Source organism: Sarcophilus harrisii, chromosome 2 (assembly GCF_902635505.1).
Source record: "Sarcophilus harrisii chromosome 2, mSarHar1.11, whole genome shotgun sequence".
In the NCBI taxonomy this organism is placed as follows: Eukaryota; Metazoa; Chordata; class Mammalia; order Dasyuromorphia; family Dasyuridae; genus Sarcophilus; species Sarcophilus harrisii.
This window is the reverse complement of record NC_045427.1, coordinates 131,967,704-131,987,433: the sequence shown is the minus strand read 5'-3', so window position 1 is coordinate 131,987,433 and position 19,730 is coordinate 131,967,704.

The window sequence follows — 19,730 nt, the reverse complement described above, 5'->3', positions numbered from 1 at the left end:
AGTGACAACGGTGATAAGATCAAAACATACACTCAGAAGAATTAATCTCAGGCCATGGAAGAGATCAAAAGGATTTTGAAAATTAAGTAAGAGAGGTAGAGGAAAAATTGGAAATAGAAATGAGAAAGAAAAATGAGTCAACAGCTAGTAAGGGAGACACAAAAAATGTACAGAAAAAATAATACCCTAACAAACAGGCTAGGCCAAATAGTAAAGCAGGTACAAAATGCCAATGAGGAGAAAAGTGCCTTAAAAGACAGAATTGGACAATTCCTTTTCAGGAAAGAACAAAAATTCACTGAAGGTAAAATTCTTAAAATTGGCCAAGTGGAAAAAGGGTACAAAAGCTCATTGAAGAAAATAATTCCTTAAAAATTAGAATTGAGCAAATGAAGCTAATGATTTTATGATAAATCAAAAAACAATAAAACAAAATAAAAAGAATAAAAAATGGAAGACGATATGAAATATCTCATTGGTAGAATAACTGACCTAGAGAAATAGACCTGGGAGACATAATTTCAAAATTATTGAACTACCTGAAAGCTTTTATTTTTTTTTTTTTTTAAAAAGTCTAGACTTCATCCTTCAAGAAATTATCAAGAAAAGTGTCTTCATATTCTAGAACCAGAAAGTAAAACAAAAATTGAAGGAATTCACCAATTACTTCCTGAAAGAAATGCCAAAATGAAAACTCTTAGGAATATTACAATCAAATTCCAGAATTCCCAGGTCAAGGAGAAAATAATTCAAACAACCAGAAAGAAACAATTCAAAAATCATGAAGCCACATTGAGGGAAATACAAGATGTAGCAGCTTCTACATTAAAAAAAACAAAACAATGCTTAGAATATGATATTTCAGAGGACAAAGGAATTAGTATTACAACCAAGAATCTTCTACCCAGCAAAAAGTGAGTATCATCCTTAAGAGGGAAAATGTGTATTCTATAAAGGGGAGGACTTTTTTTTTTTTTTATCATTATAGCTTTTTATTTACAAGTTATATGCACAGGTAATTTTACAGCATTGACAATTGCCAAACTTTTTGTTCCAATTTTTCCCCTTCTTCCCCCCATCCTTTCCCCCCAATGGCAGGTTGATCAATACATGTTAAGTATGTTAAAGTATAAATTAAATACAATATAAGCATACATGTTCTAACAATTATTTTGCTGTACAAAAAGAATCGGACTCTGAAATATTATACAATTAGCCTGTGAAGGAAATCAAAAATGCAGGCAGACAAAAATAAAGGGATTGGGAATTCAATGTAATGGTTCGTAGTCATCTCTCAGAGTTCTTTTGCTGGGTGTAGCTGGTTCAATTTATTACTCCTCTATTGGAGCTGATTTGGTTCATCTCATTGTTGAAGAGGGTCCCGTCCATTAGAATTGGTCATCATATAGTATTGTTGAAGTATATAATGATCTCCTGGCCCTGCTCATTTCACTCAACATCAGTTCATGTAAGTCTCTCCAGGCCTTTCTGAAATCATCCTGCTGGTCATTTCTTACAGAACAATAATATTCTATAACATTCATATACCACAATTTATTCAGCCATTCTCCAGCTGATGGGCATCCATTCAGTTTCCAGTTTCTGGTCACTTCAAACAGGGCTGCCACAAACATTCGTGCACATACAGGTCCCTTTCCCTTCTTTAGTATCTCTTTGAGATATAAGCCCAGTAGTAACACTACTGGATCAAAGGGTATGCACTGTTTGATAACTTTTTGAGCATAGTTCTAAATTGCTCGAAGGAGAGAACTTTCAAGCATTCTTGATGAAAAGACTGTAACTGAACAGAAATTTTTATTTTCAAATACAAGACTCAATAAAAACACAAAAAAGATAAACAAGAAAGGGAGATCATAAGATACTTAATTAGGTTAAACACTTTATGATATTTTTAAGTCATAAGAACTTTCTCATTATTTGGCCATTTAGAAGGAGGATATATAGAGAGAAGGCAAAGGTGTGAGTTGAATATGAAGGGATAATATCTTGAACTCAAAGTTTTAAAAATGAATGTTAAGAATTGTTTTCATATGCAACTGAGGGAAAATAAAGTGCTAAGGAAATTGAAAAAAAATTCCACTTAGTACAAGAAAACTTGATGTCTTTTTAAATTTAGGCCTTTCCTCTCTTAATTATTTATTTACTCTGACTAGACCCTGTTTGTCCATAGTTATTTGCATGCTAACCCATTGTGAAGTCCTTGATTTGGGATACTTTCTTGTTGTCTTCCTTTGTATCCCAAATTCTTAGTATACTGTTTACTATATAGTAGGTATTTAATGAATTCATCACAATTAGTCCATCTTTTATCTCTTTGTTTTATGGACCTGGGCTAGTGATTTAGAGTTTAATCTTATCTAATAAAAAATAACAACCATAAACTATATTCTTGTGGTGCTTTGGGTTTTGCAAAGCATTTTCTTCAGAACAATCTTATGAAGCAAATAATGCAAGTACTATTTCTATTTTTATTGGCCACAACACACCACCAAGGGAGGAAGGTATTGCTGACATATATACATAATAAAAGCAGAAATTTGGGCTATATAGATAGAGAAAAATTAACTTTCCTCACTTTTTATTGTGATACCAATTTGTATATTGAGCCAGAAAAGATTTTTTTGGAAAATCTAACTAAGCAGAAGTTATTTGTAAGAGTTTGGTGATTTCTGCTCAATGATACATGTTAAAAAGAAAAGCCGCTTCTTGACTTGTGTTAGAAGCATGTATTGGTTGTGATTAAAGAGTTGACAGTGTATCCTAATCAGGAAGTGGTTCTTGCCATTATTCATTAGCCTACTAGAGCTGAGATAGTGGTAGTGGCCCTGAAAAGATCAATTAATTCATGAATAAACTTGTATTAAGCACTTAATACACAATACATATTGTACTAGGCTTTGAAGATACAAAGGGGGTATGGAGAGAGTGGGGGGGGGAAGTAACAATGCCTTTATGGATCTTACATTCTATCTGATAACATGACCACATATAAGTATATAAAAATATGTGTAAGGTACTGTCCCTTTTAGTATTGCTTTTTCAAATGTGACAATTTGGTGCTTTAAAAAAAGGCAGAAAAAAGTACTTTGCAAAAAGAAAAGAATTGAATTAAATAGTAAAGGATATAAAACAACGTATGGTGCTTCTTCTTTAGATCAATAGCTTTGTAGCTGAAAAGAGTATGAAAAGAACTTTGGTATAATAAAACTACTAAAATATATTTATAAAGAAAAATAATTTTCTATTTGGACAAAGTGTCCGACTGATTTGGTGAGAAAGACAATAAATAGAAGAATCAATATAAAGGCTTAAGTTACCTTGTAAGGGATTTAAGATGATGTTTTTTGTTTTGGTACATAAACAATTTGATGGTTTAGAAAAGATAAAGTAAATTTTTATTTTTAAAAAAAATAATTAACTTCTGTTTATTAAATACATAAAATATGAGTATAAATGAAGGTCATCAAAAAACAAAATTTGGAAGAGAAACATTTTTAGAAATGATTAATGGCTATACCTATAGAGAATAGTAGGGAATTATATCCCCTCCAACTACTCCTTTGCATGTACAGCCAATTCTCAATATTTGCAAGTTTTATTATCATTAGTAACTTTATTTTTACTTTTGGAAAGGCAACCTACACATTCAAAAGAAAATTAAAGGTACCAAGAAGGACAAAAATATTCATAAAAGTTTTTCACACGTTCCAAAAAGTGTTAAAGTAACCTCTCAAGTGTGCCATGAGGAAATCGAAAAGAAAAAAAAAAGGAAAAGTAACTAAGTTTGTGGGTAAATTATATTGTGGTCACCTCCCACACATATTCACATACACATTCTTGGGCAAGTAATTTCCAGGCAGGAGTTTCAAACTTGAATTAGGAAGTCATTCCAAGGCATATGCTTTTCATAGGAGCATAATTCAATGGAAAAGCTATAAGGGGAGATAAGAATTGGCAGGTTACTCCTTTCCCTTTTGGTCCTCAGGGTTTTTCTGTCATCATAGTCCTTGTCCTTTTCCTTCCCACCCAGTGTTACCTTTCTTTTCCACCTGCATTTATGGATTATTTCATGGTTAAGTTGAAGAAAGTGCATAATATCATAATTGATTTTGTTATAAAGAATTATGTGTAGAATGCTATATTTTCAGCAATTTTTAGCAAAAGATTACAGCTCTGGGTGCCCTATTTTCCAAAGGTTCAATATCATATTTCCCTTAAGTTCAATGTATTTTTTGTGTGTGTTTATATTTTTACTTTTGCACTGTCTTCTGGGAGCATTGCCCTAATAAAAACTGAAGATTAACTGTAAACTAAAACATTGTGAATTATATAGTTTCTTGGTGACTAAAGGATGATGAAGTGAGGGCTGTTGTTTTCAAATGGAAGATTTAGTGAATTTTCATCTCATAAGTAAAAAGTGAGTTACTGAATACCAACTTACCTTCTTGGATGGAGGGAGAAGAGAGGAGAGGGAAAGGTGAGTAGAAAAGCAACTCCATCCATCCATGTGTAAAAAAACCAGAAGTAGGAGCTGACAAAAAGACTTCTGCTGCTAGTTTGTGACTGATTAACTGAAGAATGAAGCTTATTGGAAGAGAGTGATCTCTGAAGTACCTGTTGCTCTCTTCTTTCATCACTGGTTTGAATCAGAAAAGCAGAAGAGAGAAAGACAAGTTTTGTAAATCCTTTGATGTATAAGAAGGGATGTTGAGAACTTACTGGAAAACAGAATCTTCATGAGTGAAGAGCTGGCTAAACCTGTCTGCCTTGCCAAGAGGCAACACGAACTACTTTGGTACAAGTTATATTCACTATAAGGTAATTAGAATTTTTAACATGCTGGAGAGGGAAGAGCTGTCTGTTCTTATCTGAATTGTCCAGAGAAAGCTATCCTGATGAACTTTGAAGTTTTCTACTTCAAAGAGAATTTCTAGAAAATTCCACAGCATAATACTTTTCCAATACTCTTTTAAGGATAATTATGAGTTAAAGTGATTGTCAGTGCTCCACTGGTTTAAGGATAGGAGAGGAAAGAATTTTCCCTGCTAGAGAGTGACAAGTTTCAAAAGAGGAACAGTTAGGAAAGAAATTTTTATGTGGTTTCAGATATCCCTGAATGGATGACTGAAATAAAGTCAGGGGTCTAGAGTTGTGAGGAATCCTGAGCATATGAATTTTCTCCCCTCATACATTTTTTTCCAGATTTCTGTAAGTATGCACCCACCTACCCATCCATAGTGCATACAAACCCAATTTTATATGTGAATTGTGGTAAACTTATTATTCAAATATTTTATTTTATTTTTATTTAATTAGAATTTTATTTAATAGATGAAAACTGTGATGTTTATAACTATTTATTTTGCAGTAAATGTTATGTTTTAATTTTGAATCATCATTATTATGAATGACTAATTTATATTAATGGAATTATATTGGTAGGAGCTCAATAGATGAAGTGGTAGTATACCTCTTGCCAAATTGTGTTACACCCAATACTGAGATATTTGAGTATAGCTGTATGGTTATGGTGGTTCTCTCTAGGAATTTAGAACTGTTAGTGTGAGAATACAATGAAGTCAATGAGGTTATTCAGACCAATTCAATACACTTGTGATGGAGAGAGCCATCTGCATCCAGAGTGAGGATTGTGTAGACTAAATATGGATCACAGCATAGCATTTCCACTTTTTTGTTGTTGTTTGTTTGTTTTTTTTTCTATCTCATTTTTTCCTTTTTGATCTGATTTTTCTTGTGAAGCATGATAATTGTGGAAATATGTATAGAAGAATTGCACATGTTTAACATATATTGGATTACTTGCTTCTAGAGGAGGGAGTCGGGGAAAGGGAACACAAGGTTTTGCAAGGGTGAATGTTGAAAATTATCCATACATATATTTTGAAAATAAAAACCTTTAATTTAAAAAAAATTAAATAAATACACACACATACACACATATATTTTGTGATATGTATAAAACATGTCATGTACATATGTGAGTATATATACAAGTAATTGGAAGAATATTCATTGCTTTTGACGAGATTGTATCAATAAAACAAACAAAAAAAAAAGCAGAAGAAATATCAGCTCAAAATGAGAAAGAAAAAAAAACCAAACAACAACAAAAAGGGGAAAATGCTCTGCTTAGATTCACATTCATTCTCCATAGTTCTCTTTGTAAATGTGGATGGCATTTTCCATCCCAGGTCTATTGGAATTGCTTTAAATGGCTTCATTGTTGAAAAGAGCCAAGTTCATCACAGATGATCATCATATAATCTTATTGTTACTATGTATGATGTTCTTTTGGTCCCACTCCATGTAGCATCAGTTCTTGTAAGTCTTTCCAGACTTCTGAAATCAATCTTTCTTTTTTTTCTATGATGTTTCTTTTTAAAGTTATTATTATAGCTTTTTATTTACAAGACATATGCATGGGTAATTTTTCAGCATTGACCCTTGCAGAACCTTCTGTTCCAATTTTTCCCCTCCTTCCCCCTACCCCTTCCCTAAAAGGCAGGTAGACCAATACATGTTAAATAGGTTAAAATATATGTTAAACACAAAATATGTATACATATCCATACAGTTATCTTGCTGCATGAGAAAAATCGAACTTAGAAATAAGGTAAAAATAACGTGAGAAGGAAAACAAAAATGCAAGTGGATAAAAACAGAAGGAGTGGAAATTCTATATTGTGGTCCACACTCATTTCCCATAGTTCTTTTGCTGGGTGTAGCTGGTTCTCTTCATTATTGAACAATTGGAACTGATTTGGTCCATCTCATTGTTGAAGAGAGCCATGTCCATCAGAGTTGATCATCATATAGTATTGTTGTTGAAGTATATAATGATCTCCTGGTCCTGCTCATTTCACTCAGCATCAGTTCATGTAAGTCTCTCCAGGCCTTTCTGAAATCATCCTGTTGGTCATTTCTTACCCAACAATAATATTCCATAATATTCATATACCACAATTTATTCAACCATTCTCCAATTGAGGGGCATCCACTCAGTTTCCAGTTTTTGGTCACTACAAACAGGGCTACCACAAACATTTTTGCACATACAGGTCCCTTTCCCTTCTTTAGTATTTCTTTGGGATATAAGCCCAAGCAGTAACACTGCTGGATCAAAGGGTATGCACAGTTTGATAACTTTTTGAGCATAGTTCCAAACTGCTCTCCAGAATGGCTGGATGCATTCACAGTTCTACCAACAATGTATCAGTGTCCCAGTTGTCCCACATCCCCTCCTATGTTCATCATTATCTTTTCATGTCATCTTAGCCAATCTGATATGTGTGCAGTGGTATTTCAGAGCTGTCTTAATTTGCATTTCTCTGATCAATAATGATTTGGAACACCTTTTCATATGAATAGAAATAGTTTCAATTTCTTCATCTGAAAATTGTCTGTTCATATCCTTTGACCATTTATCAAATGAGGAATAACTTGATTTCTTATAAATTAGAGTCAATTATCTATATATTTTGGAGATGAGACTTTTATCAGAACCTTTGACTATAAAAATGTTTTCCCAATTTGTTGCTTCCCTTCTAATCTTGTCTACATTAGTTTTGTTTGTACAAAAACTTTTTAACTTGATATAATCACAATTTTCTATTTTGTGATCAATAATGATCACTAGTTCTCCTTTGGTTACAAATTCATTCTTCCTCCACAGGTCTTACAGGTAAACTACCCTATGTTCTTTTGATTTATTTATAATCTCATTCTTTATGCCTAGATCATGAACCCATTTTGACCTTATCTTGGTGTACCATGTTAAGTGTGGGTCAATGCCTAGTTTCTGCCATACTAATTTCCTATTTTCCCAGCATTTTTTGTCAAACAGTGAATTCTTATTCCAAAAGCTGGGGTCTTTGGGTTTGTCAAACACTAGATTATTATAGTTACTATTTTGTCCTGTGAACCTAACCTATTCCACTGATCAACTAGTCTATTTCTTAGCCAATGCCAAATGGTTTTGGTGACTGCTGCTTTATAATACAGTTTTAGATTGGTACAACTACAGCCTTTCTTTTAGAACTTGCAATATTACATTACATTCATATGCATTTGTTCAGTCGTTTCCCAACTGGTGGGCATCCACTCAATTTCCAATTCCTTGCCACTACAAAAAGGCCTGCTATAAAGATTTTTTCACACTTGGTTGGATGTTAATTTTTAAGTGCCAGCAAGATATATGGGTAGAGAATATTCAGGAGGAAAATAATAGTGTGGAATCTTGGTTGGGGAGGAGGGGTAGAATGTGACTAAAAATATATATGTGGGTGTTATATGCAAAGAAGTCATGAAAGTATATGATATTGCAGAAGGAGTGGAGAGAGGTGAAAGAGACTAATGAAAGAGCCTTGGTGGTTACCTACTGGTTGTCAGAAAGATAAAGTGATGAAAGAACTTGAAAAGGAGAAGCAGAAAATAGTAATGCCATAAACTTTTCGGAAGGAAACAGTCGGTGGTTAATAATATCAAATGATAAAAAGTCATTGTGGATGAGGACTTAGGAAAAAAAATCACTGATTTGGCAATTAGAATGCCAATAGTAACTTTGAGGAAAACAAAATTAGTAGAGTGGTAGAATGAAAATTAGGTTGAAGAGGACTGAAGAGTGAGTGGGGGATAATAAAGTAGAGGCCACAATTTTAGAATGCTGTATCTAGAATTTTGGCAATGAAAACTAAAGAGAAGAGAAATAGGGAAATAACTTAACAGGTTATAAAACCAAAGGAAGGCTCTTTGAGAATGTCTCCAAGTTAAAAGAAAAGGCATAACAGATAAGAAGAGATTAAAACTGGAAAAGAAGGAGAAAAGAAATAATAGAGTAAGAATTGAGAAGAGATGAAAGAAAGCAAGGGTATAAATGAAAAAGTTAGTTTTAAAATAAAGAAAAGGACCATATATTTATCTGTTAGAGGGGGAAAGGAGGGAAGAAAGGGAAAAAGAAAGGAAAGGGAAAGGCAATGAAGGGAGCGGGGAAAGGATGCTATTAGGAAGTCCTGAAATATAGAGAAAAAGCCCAAGATGGAAATTCATTTTTGGATGAATGTAATCTTTTTTCAATTAAGTAGGACCTGATCTCATCTTTTAGAGTGAGGGCTAGAAGGAAAGCAGAATATAGAATCCTAGAATTGAGGTTTCAGGTGATGATGAGATCTGAGGTATGATCATTGTCATGATCAGACAAGGAAGAGAGAGATTATGAGAGTTTAGGAAATTGGTGAATAGGAAGGGCAGAATGTTAAAAGAATTATCAGTATGAATATTTAAAAATAATTTTCTTCAATATTTTTAATATTCCTTTCATTTTTCATTCACATAGAAAGTCATATCTTAATATAAAGAATAACAAAGGTAGTGGAGTTCAGCAAACCAGATCAGTACATCAGTGAAGTCTGGGAGTACATGCCATTTTCCAATATCTATAATTCTTTCTCCCAGTCCCTTCCTTAACCAAAAGATAGATGCTTTTCACATCTCTTATTCAAAGTTAAGCTTGGTCATTATAATTTTTCAAAATTCAGTTTGGTAGTTTTTTTGTTAATATTCTTTTTTCTTTACATAATTGTAGATGGTTATATATATTATCTTGCTGATTCTGCTTACTTCTCTTTGTATCAGGTCATATAAGCCTTCTTATACTTATGTATGTTCCTTAAATTCATTTTTTTTCTCATGCACCACAGGTCATTTAGCCATTCATTGATCAATAGAAATCTGCTTTAATTTATAGCTTTTTTCTGTCACTCAATCAGCAAGCATTTCTTAAATCCCTATAATAAATAGGTCAGGCACTGTGCTAGGACTGGGGGATACAAATATGGAAGAAGCTATCTTCATTAGCAAGCCTATATGATAATGAGCTTATATGATACATATGTATAATAAATACATATGTAACTAAATGCAAAACAGCTCCAAAATGGTTAAATACAAGGTAGTTTGGGCTGGGGAGAATCATCTATACTATTAAAATTACCAAGGAAGATGACCACAATTAAGGTGGAGAGAAAGACTGTAAATTAGATACTAATATAATAAGACAGCTTAGAAAGTAGGAATCTAATTTTTATTTTCTTAAGTTTTAATTGGGTGCTATAATCAATTCTAATTTCAAAGAAAAGAGATTACTGAGTGAGTGGCAAGACATCCAGAAATATGCTTGATTGCTCTATTATGCTCTAGCAGCCAGAAAACATTAAAGGAATATTCAAGAGAAGAGAAGGTAGGAAAAATATAGCTCTTGAGGGAAAGTCAAGCAAGTTTTTATTAGTATTGGGGATGCTAAGAGTGTAGGAATTAAAAAGCCTAGGATAAAGTGGAGTTCGTTAACAAAACAGCAGAGATTGTATAAGGCACAGTGGAGAAGTCAGGCAGAGAAAATTACATGGAGTATGAAGGTAAGAGGAAAAGCTTGCCATTTTTATGCCTTTATTCTAGACGAAGGGGGTGGTAAGAATTTTGTAAATGACATATTTCCTGCTCTTAAGAAGCACAGAAAAGAGATGTTTGCCTAAGCAGAAAAATAATGGGAGCAGCAGGTTGAGTTTTTTCCACTATCAGTCATTTTGTTTACAAAATAGACAAGAATTTGTACATATGTTGTCCCCAGGATCCTAATGGATTTTTATATCAAGGATCCTTTGTTGACAGGGTCCCAGATGAAATTCTGCTCAGGTGATTGCAGCATGGAAAGTCAAGAAACTGCAATAACAGGAGAGAGTCATAGAATCACAAGTATGTAGAATCAAATTTAGATTTGGAAAGAGTATCAGGGACCAACTAATCCAAAGTTCTTAACTTTTTACGTTATGGACCCTTTTGGCAGATAATCTGGTAAAGTTTATGGATCTCTTCTCTGTCATATTTTATAAATGCATCAGATAAAAATATAATAAAAGACACTAATTACAATGAAATATATTTATTAAAATGTTACAAAAAACAAGCTCACCCAGATGAGTTGTACCTGATCTAGTCTCACTAACCACTTCATTCTACATTATTGCTACTTGTACTTCAAGAGTGATTTGGATTTAAGGGAGGGAGAGAAGAAGGAAGAAAGGAAGGAGGGAAAGAAGGAAGGAAGGGAGAGAGGGAAGAAATAAAGAAAGAAAGGAAGAAAGAAAGAAAGAAAGACAGGGAGGGAAGAAGGAAAAAGGAAGGGAAGAGAGGGAGGAAGGAAGGAAAAAAGAGGGAAGAAAGAGAGGAAAGGAGGGAAGAGAGAGAAGGAGGGAGAAAGGAAGGAGGGAGGGAGGAAGAAAGGAAGGATGGAGAGAAAGGAAAGCTGGAGGGAGGGAGGGAGGAAGGAAGCAGGGAAGAAAGAGGGAAGAAGGAAGAAGGAAAGGAGAGAAAAGAAGGAGAGAAAGAAGAGAGGGGGAAGGAAAGAAAGGAGGGCGAGAGGGAGGGAGAAAGGAAAAAAAGGAATGAAGGAGGGAAGGAAGAAAGGAGAAAAGAAGGGAGGGAGAGGAGGAGGGAGGGAAGAGGGAAAGGAAAACAGGAAAGGCATAAAGAAGGGAGAGAGAAAGAGAGGAAAAAGGAGAAGAAAGGAGGGGCAGAGTCAGACTGAAATTGTCATTAGACGATAAAGAAGGAAAAGTAGTCTTATGAGAACTCCAATAAAATATAACTCCTTGGGGGCATAGACTGTTTGTTTTTCTTAAATTGACTCTATTTCTATCACCTTCGATTCTGAAAGGGATTTTTCCAACTTTGAATGCTTACTTAATTGAGCTGAAATAATTCTTGTTGACTTAAATAAGGAAAACTTTGGAAGGAACTTTGCTAATCTAGTAGTTCAACTTAATCATCTTATAAATGAGGAAACAGAAACCCTGAAAAATTATAAAAAATGTTCAATAATACATGGGTAGTCAGGGGCAAGACAAGATTAGAACCCAGATCATCTAACTTCAAATCCATCAGTCTTTTCATTGTATCATGTAGCCTCTTGAAGTAGATAACCTTTCCACTTTTGTACTGCTCTAATTATTTGGAAATTTTTCCTTCTATTAAGCCAAAATTGATGAATGTATAATTTATACTCATTTCATTATTATACACTTCTGAAACTTATTCGAAGCATTGTTTTTTAAAAGATTTGCTTGATTTTATTTTACTTTTAAAATTATTATTTACTTACTTAAACATTCTTTTCTTTTTCAATTAAGTTCCAAATTCTCTCCCTCCTTCCCAACTCTCCACCCATTGAGAAGATAAGAAAAATAATATAAATTATATAGATACATGAAATCACACAAAACATTTCCATATTAATTATATAGTAAAAAGCAAAAAAAAAATTAAAGAAAAAAAATATATTTCAATTTGCATTCAGAATTCATTAATTCTACCTCTCTGGAGATGAATAGCATTTTATTATTGTGAGTTCTTTGGAAATGTCTTGAATCATTTTATGGATTAGAGTAGCCAAGTCTTTTATACTTGATTGTCATTACAACATTGTTATTACTTTGCATAGCAACCTCCCAGTTTTCTCACTTCATTTTGCTTCAGTTCGTATAGGTCTTACCATGTTTTCTTTTTTTCTTTTTTGGAAGCCATCCCTCTCGTTATTTCTTATAGCACAATAATATCCCATCACAATTTACTCAATCATTCTGCATTTGATGTATATCCCCTCAATTTCTAGTTCTTTGCCACTACAAAAGAGTTGCTATTTTTTTTTTTTGCATATATAGATCCTTTTCCTTTTTCTTTAATCTCTTTGAAGTACATACAGACCCAGTGGGCATAGGACTAAATTGAAGCTATAAACAGTTATATAACTCTTAGGGCATAGTTTCAAATTGTTTTCCAGAATAATTGAACTTGTAACCTATTCCACTAACAACGCATTAGTATATCTGTTTTCTCTCATCTCTCCAATATTTGTCACTTTTCATAGATATGCAGTGGTACTTCAGAATTGTTTTGAAGTATTTTTCTTTAATTAACAGTGATTTAGAATTATATTACATTAAATTGCCATCGTAATCTATTATATGATAAACCCAAAGATCCAAACTTTTAGAATAAACTCATTACTTGGCAAAAATTGCTGGAAAAATTGGAAAACAGCATGACAGAAACTAGATATAGATCAGCATCTCATATTGTTTACCAAGATAAGGTCAAAATAGGTATATGATTTAGACATAAAGGGTGATATCATAAGTAAATTAGGAGAGCATGGAATAGTTTACTTGTAAGATCTATGCATAAATAAAGAATATAGAGCCAAAGAAAATATAGAAACCATCACAAAATGTAAAATAGATAATTTTGATTATATTAAATTTAGAAACATTTTTTGCACAGCATTATGAATATGGAAATATATTTAGAAGAATTGTGCATGTTTAACTTATATCAGATTGCTTGGTGTCTTAGGAAGGAGGGAAAGGGGAAGAAAGAAAAATTTGGACCCCAAGAATTGCAAAGGTGAATTCAATGTTGAAGATTATTTTTGCATGTGTTTGGAAAAGAATTTGAAAGACACTTAAAAAAAAAAAAGAATAGGCTTCTTACCAAAGGTTTTTTTGCCACCTTCTCTCTGATGTTTCTGATTGGAGACTTGATTAGAGCAGACCTGATGACATCATCTTTGGAAAATCAGAATTTTCTAGTAGAAATGAATTGAGTGATACTACATCAAGATTTAATAGGAATTAGAGTTCCCAATCACGTGTGAGTAGTTACAGGAGATTTCCTCTAATAAGAGATGAACCAGGTTCAGAAATTGCATTCCACAAATTCAGTGAACATAATTTAAATGCTGATAAGATATGACTTTGGCTTGGTCATGGCTAGAAATGGTAATTAAAAAAAACTTGCTAAGTTCATGACAGAGGTCATTTTTTATTTTCTGCCTTTTTAAAAGTGTTTTCTTTTGGGAGAAGGCGGGAAAGAGTTGAATCCAGAATAATAACTATCAAGTTTGACTCTGTAAAAGCAAAATAAAGTAGGGGAAGATCATGAAATCCTTCAAATAAATTAATTTTACTTATAATTAGTAAATACTTTAAAGATTCCAGCCTTGACATGGGTTAAAGAAATTTTTATCCACAATTTTTAAAGGCCAACTTTAATTTACAGAAAGGCTGCAATCTATCTTTGCAAAATGAGTTCCCACCCATAATGACAAAAGCATAGATGCTTGAAGAATTAATTTTTTTCCAAAAAAATTGTATTTACATTTTCAGCACCAAGGACAATGTCTAGCACATAATAAATCCTTAAAAAAAGCTTGTTGATTGTTGACTGACTGACCACTTGAAAACTGATTTGTTCCACTGGTATCTATGATATCTATATTAAGAAATCTAAAGAAAGGTTCCCTGCATCAAACAGATTCTTTGTGGATGATTTACATTAAGACTCAAAAAAGAGTCACATTTGAAGAGACAGAATAAATAGGTTTTGATAAAAACTGTTAAAATGAGTAACTACACTTACAAACTTAGAGATCTATCAACGAATGCATTGAAGTATTAACATAGTATTTTAACTGAGGTGTATGATAGGTGGGTACCTAATAAATCTTTGTTAATCAAGCCAGTTGGATCAGCTCAATGTATGCACATAAGAAGCTCAAGTTCTTTTTCCTTCCTCTCATTTATCAGCACTTCCATTCCTTTCCAAAGACCTTCACAACTTGAAAAGGTGTGTCCAAATATGACTTGTACAAACTATTAACCTTTTGGACCTGTTTTCTCATTTCTATAACGAGGAAGTTGAAGTTAAATATGTTACATTTTCAAGAATATATCTATCATATACAATAATACATGCAAAATTCCCTTAATATTTTTCTTGCATCTGATTAGTTCATATAGTCTTAGAACACAGCACTAATTAAAACAAAGTTTCAGGCTTGATCCCCTGTAAGAAGCAATAAGCTTCAGATAACAGAACTTGCCCGTGAGCTTCAGATAGTGGAATTTGCCTATAAGTTTCATCCAGACAATTAATGAAAATTCATTACCAGTACTGTAAAAACTGCAAAGATGTTCCCTTTGGATAGTGCATTAATTATGTCATAGATATACATATAAGTGAACTGGGAGTCAGAAAACTGGGTTCTGGTTTTGGTTCTGCCATTAGTTATGTAACTTTGCTGTTTTATGTTTGAACCTGTTAATTAGGTAAGAATTTGATAACTACCAAATAGATGGACCTTCTCCTGATTGCTCCCTAAAGTTATTATTAAAGTATTTATTAGTTTAATATTTCCCTGAAACTTTTGGTTGTGGCTTTCTACAAAGGCCACTGCAAGCACTGCTGGGCATTGGACAAATTCAATTCAATTAAACAAGCATTGGTTAAATGAGTTAACTGGTCATTGATTTAGAGTTAGGGGAAAATTCCCTATATTTAAATTCCAAATCTGCCACTCATTAGCTGGATAACCTTGGTCAAATAATCTAACTTTTATAGTCCTCAGCTTCCTGATCTACAAAATGGACAAATGACTTCTAAGATTTCCTCCAGCTCTTCACCTATGACTCACTATGTGAAAGACTCCATGCTACATTACAAGGATATAAGAGTCCAAACTAATAGGCGGTAACTGTCCTCAAGAAGCTTCTCAGTCTACAATATTTACCCACCGTTAAGAATAAGATAATTTGAAGAAGAAAGTTCTAACAACTAAGAGAGAATGGGAAAGACTTCCCATGGGAAGGAACACATTTGCTCTCTGCTACATTACTGTTGTATGAGGATATCAAGTGTTTTTAGACTGAGGAAATTTTGGTCTCCTTGTGATTATAAAATTATGTTGGTCAAACTTCCTAAGAGATAGTGGAAGTCTATTTTGCTATCTATTCTTTTATCTATTTCTCTTTTGGTTTGTGTGTCTGAGGTGTAAAATTAGGATCATCTAGTATTCTGAGTACATGGCACTGACTGAAATATCATCACATGAGAAAAAACAAGCTGGTTTTATGTTTTCATTAAGGGCAGGTCAATGCTAACATTCTAATATTAAACAATGAGAATTGTTGTTGTTTATTATTTTCAATGGTGTTTCACCTGTAGTGACCTAATTTGGGTTTGGGTTTTTGGTTTGTTTCTTTGCAAAGATACTGGAGTGGTTTGGTGTTTCCTTTTCCAGTTTATTTGACAGATGAGAAAACTGAAGCAAATTTGGTGAAGTGACTGAATCACGCCCAGAGTCATGCAAGTAGTAAATGTTTGAGGCCAAATTTGAACTCAGGTCTGGTACTCTATCTGTTGCACCACTTATCTGTCCTCCCTCCCTAAACCAGTAAAATACCTGCCCTAATTATGGTGGTTAAGTAATTATATATTTATTTAAAAATAGCTTTTATCAATAGGATTCCATAAGAAAGCAAGGAATTGTGATTTCATTCTTTTCCTCTGTTTGTCAAAAGGTTTTTTTCCCCCAATTTTGCAACGGCTTTTGAAACAACTCATTTGAAAATAGTGGAGTGAAGGCAGGAATTCATTCACCTCTCCCCAAACTGCTTCAAATTCCTTTAAATAATAGCTCTAAACAAATCCTTAGAGCATCAGAACATCCAAAAAGAATATTTTTAGCCTAAGGCAACTTAGAAACTCAGCAGAAAAGTTATGTGATGCCAGGATGAGAGTATAATCCTGATGCAGGTCATGCCACTGTAGTCTCAGCACCAACACCAGCAATGTAAGACTGTTGCTTTAGCACACTAGAAATTATAGCTACATTGAGGTGAGGACACTCCTAACAATTCCAAGGCAGAAAGTGGGCTTTTGGTCAGATTCCTTGAAGGATCCATGAAAATAGATTGGAACAGAGCACCCTCCACCTTGAAAACAGAGCCCTACTTTCACAAAAAGTTAAAAGCCACATAATAGGCTATGAAAATGAACAGGCAACAGAAAAAGTTTCTGACTATAGAAACTTACTATGGAGACCAAGAAAGATCAAAACACACTCAGAAAAAGATGACAAACTTAAAGTTCCTATATGCAAAGCCCCCAAGAAAAATAAGAATTGGGCCCAGACTATGTAAGAGCTCAAAAGCGATTTTGAAAATCAAGTAAGAGAGATAGAGAAAAATTAGGAACAGAATTGAGAATAGTGCAAAAGAAAATGCAAAAAACTAATGAAGAGAACCATGTCTTAAAAAGCAAAATTGGCCAAATTTAAAAAAAAAAGCACAAAAGCTCATTGAGGAAAATAATTCCTTAAAAATTAGAATTGAGCAAATTAAAGCTAATGACTTTATGAGAAATCAAGATGCAATAAAACAAAACTAAAAAAATGAAAAAAGTGTACTATTTCATTGGAAAAACAACTAATCTGAAAAATAGATTAAGGAGAGATAATTTAAGAATTATTGATCCACGTGAAAGTCGTGATCAAAAAAAAAAAAAAAAAAAAGAGCCTGTACATCACCTTTCAAGAAATGATTAAGGAAAACTATCTTGATATTTTAGAACCAGAAAGTAAAATAGAAATTGAAAGAATTCACCCATCACTTTCTGAAAGAGATCCCAAAATGAAAACTCTCAGAAATATTATAGCCAAATTCCAGAACAGACAGGTTAAGGAAAAAATATTGTAAGCATCCAGAAAGAAACAATTCAAGTATAGTGGAGTCACAGTCTGGATAATACAAGATTTAGCACTTTCTACATTAAAAGATCAGAGTGTTTGGAATATGAATAAGAATCACCTATCCAGCAAAACTGAGTGTAATCTTTCAGGGGAAAAATTGGAAATTCAATGAAACCAAAAATTTCCATGCATTCAAGCTGAATGGAAAATGTGATTTTCAAACATAGGACTCAGAATAAGCATAAGAGAGTAATCAGGAAAGTGATATAAAAGAGGACTTAATAAGGTTTATCTGTTTACATTCTACATGAGAGGATGATATTTGTAACTTATTAGAACTTGCTCATTACTATGGCAGTTAGGAGTATATACAGACAGAAGGCACAAGTGTGAGTTGAATATGAAGGGATAATATCTTTTTTATGAAATTAAGGAGCAACAGAGAAATATACTGGGAGAAAGGGAAAGGCAATGGAATGATGTAAATTATTTGCCATAAAAAGAGGCAAGAAAAAGCTTTTACAGTGGAGGGAAGGAGAAGGAGGAGAGGATGACTGAGTGAACCTTACTCTCCTCAGAATTGGCTCAAGAGGAAATAATATATACACTCAACATAGGAGGATGGAATGTGGGAAGGAGGGAGGATGATAAAAGCGGGAGCATATTAGGGAATGGAGTGGTCAGTAACAAAACATTTTTGAGAACAGATAGGGTGAAAGAAGAGAAAGAATCGAGTAAATGGAAGGAAATATAGATAAAGTAATAGTAATTATAAAAATAATTTTGAAGCAAGTTTCTCTGATAAATCCTAATTTCTCAAATGTAGAAGGAACCAAGTTAAATTTATTTTAAAAATGAGCCATGCTTCAATTGATAAATGATCAAAAAATATGATCTTTGCCCAAGAGGCTATAAATTCATTCATATTCTTTGACCAAACAGTATTACCACTTGACATGAACACTAAAAGAAAATTTTTTTAAAGGAAAAGGACCTATTTGTACAAACATATTTATAGCAGGTTTTTTCAGAGCATAAAATTGGAGGTTGAGGAGAGGCCCTTCAATTGGGAAATGCTGAATAAATTGAGGTTTATGATTATAATAGAATGTTATTGTTTTATGGAATATGATGAGCAGAATGCTCTCGGAAAAAAAAACATGGAAAGCTCTCTATGTAAAGAAAGCTCTCAAGTAAAGTGAAATGTACTGTATACAAAGTAATAGCAATGTTCTGGGATGATCAACTATAAATGACTGCTTTTCTCATCAGTACAATGATCCATGACTACTCTGAAGGATTTATGATGAAAAAATCCTATCCATACCCAGAGAAGGAATTGATTGTGTCTGAATTCAGATTGAAGCATTCTCTCTCTCTCTCTCTTCTCTCTCTCTCTCTCTCTCTCTCTCTCTCTCTCTCTCTCTCTCTCTCCCTCTTTCTCTCTCTCTCTCTCTCTCTTTCTTTTTTTTTCTCTCTCTCTCAACCTAATTTTTCTTGAGGTTTTCTGTTAGTTTTTTAAAGAAGAAGATTTATGTTTTCTTTCACATGTGGCTTTTATGGAAATGTTTTGCACAGCTTCACAGGTGGTTTCTTAATGGAGACTGGGGGTGGGGAATAAGGGAAAGAATCTGAAACTCAAAGATTTTGAAAACAAATGTAAAAAAGTTTTAAATGTAACTGGGGGAAACATCAAATTAATAAATTAGAAAAAAGAAACAACTGTCTTCTGGGTGGGGGTAGGAACATTTCCTAGATATCTTAAAAACAAACTTTTTATGCAATTGGATACACAGGCTAGATCTGTTCTATATCATTTCAGTAGTTAACATGGTCCATTGGGTTACTTGTTAAAAAATAGTTTTAAATATAGGGTTGTTTTCATGACAACATAAATACCAATATTATAAGTAAGATTATCAGTTATACAGATTGTATCTGGGGAAGCAGAGAGTGATTGATATTGATACATTACACAATACTCTTCCTTTGTAGTCATTCTTGCCTCTGGATTCTTCCTCAATGCATTCCCCTTACTCTCTCATGTTATCAGCAACCCAATCTTGTCAGTTCTACTTACACAGTATTTACCTCTTGCGTGTCTTACATCTGT